The 1,659-nt window shown below is 35.5% G+C and overlaps 1 long non-coding RNA gene across 1 annotated transcript; it reads right to left on the bottom strand.

Annotated features, from left to right (window-relative positions):
* Positions 1-105: 105 nt before the first annotated feature.
* LOC107580488 (uncharacterized) lies at positions 106-1,252 on the bottom strand. The gene is made up of 3 exons (XR_001608652.1): positions 920-1,252; positions 696-740; positions 106-197 (listed from the first exon to the last, which is right to left on the bottom strand). It is a non-coding gene; the product is annotated as an uncharacterized lncRNA (long non-coding RNA).
* Between the last annotated feature and the right edge of the window lie 407 nt (positions 1,253-1,659).

Genomic DNA, 1,659 nt, shown 5'->3' with positions numbered 1-1,659 from the left:
TTTGGTACTTATACCGCAAATATATATTCTTAAGGACATCAAAACATAAATTAAACTCCAGAAAGGTGTACAATATGGGACCTTCAATGAATGTGATTCTTTTTTTTTTTTTTTTTTTTACCTCTGACCAATTCTGTAGTCTTTTGTTGAGCTCAAATATTCTGTAGTCTGTTTGATTTCCATACGGTGTGTGCCTCCTGTAACATAATAAGAAATGTTTCTTGAGCAGCAAATCATCATATTGGAATGATTTCTAAAGCATCATGTGATATTGAAGATGAGTAATGGCTGCTGAAAATTCAGCTTTGGTATCTCAGGAATAAAATATATTTTAAAAATATAAGAAAACAGTTATTTATATTGTAATAATAGTTCACAGTAAATGGTGAGTATAGGAAACGACTTTCAAATCATTAAAAACATTTTTTACTGACCACAAACCTTTGAACAGTAGTGCATATATGAATTATATAACAATACATTTAAACTTTTCTCAAGAAAATAACCAAACAATATGAGTGAATAGCATTTCAATATGCAGAGCAGGGTCTGAAAAGGCTTGTGGTAGTTTATAATATTCAGTGAAACCAAAAGCTTTTTGTTTTAGTACATCCACTTTGTATTACACCCTGTTGTCTGTCTCCTGAAAATAAACTGCTGTAGACACAAATTTCAACGGCCAAGTTAGTACTTACCCTATTCCAGGCTCCATGTAAGAGGGGGGATACATCGGTGTCGGACTGCAATATAAAGAGCATTATTAATTATTATTTCATAATAAATATCTAGTGTATTATCAGTTTACTTTAGATAGATGTTAGCTAGATGCCAAACAACTACTACTTTAAAACTAGAAAATGGCCACACACACACATATTATATCTTCTTCACCATGTAAAACAATAATCACAAGTCTCACCCCACATCTCTATCCAGCATTGCGCCTGGGTGAAATGGAGGGAAGGCACTACCGTTAGGGGGCTCCTTTGGGGAGTACAGCTTGAATGACTTGGACGAACAGCCTAGATAAAGAGAGAACACCATTCAGACATAACAGACTGTACATTCAGATTTAGAGTCCATTCACAGAATATACAGACAGGCCTACAAACACATCCAGTAAAATCCTGATGCATTTAGTGCAACTGTCGGTAAACAAGACGTCTATTTTTGGTCTAACTTCTCCATAACGTCATATTTTTTAATATATTAGGCGGCTTGAGTTATTCCTGCCCCCTGTCTAGCCTTGCAATTAGCTTAGTGAAATGTATGCTGATCTGAGACTGATGGAAATGGTACCTTTAATATTTAATATCGCTCTGAAATAATATGATAAATATATATTGTTAAGATTGATAGTCCCCCCACACCCTGGTCAGCAAACAACGTTATGTGATCACGTGACACTGTGATGCAGCTTATGACAGCCCCATCCCCCATCCCGTATAAAGGATTCAAGTAACTCCAGTTAGCTCTGCTGTGTAATTCATTTAAACTGAAACAGCAAGCTAAAAGCAACAACCCAAAACATGCCTGACAAAGACTAATCTAATGCAATGCACCATCCTCTCTGTGAGTTTTAGAAATCAGCATAGTTAAAATAAATTAAGACATGTCATGCACATTCTTTTCCCAAGTACTCTCTTCACGTCAGAGCTA

Source organism: Sinocyclocheilus grahami, unplaced genomic scaffold (genome assembly GCF_001515645.1).
Source record: "Sinocyclocheilus grahami isolate Dianchi unplaced genomic scaffold, SAMN03320097.WGS_v1.1 scaffold34362.1, whole genome shotgun sequence".
Classification (NCBI taxonomy): Eukaryota; Metazoa; Chordata; class Actinopteri; order Cypriniformes; family Cyprinidae; genus Sinocyclocheilus; species Sinocyclocheilus grahami.
The sequence above is the reverse complement of the archived record's forward strand: the minus strand, read 5'-3'. Positions and strand labels throughout refer to the sequence as shown.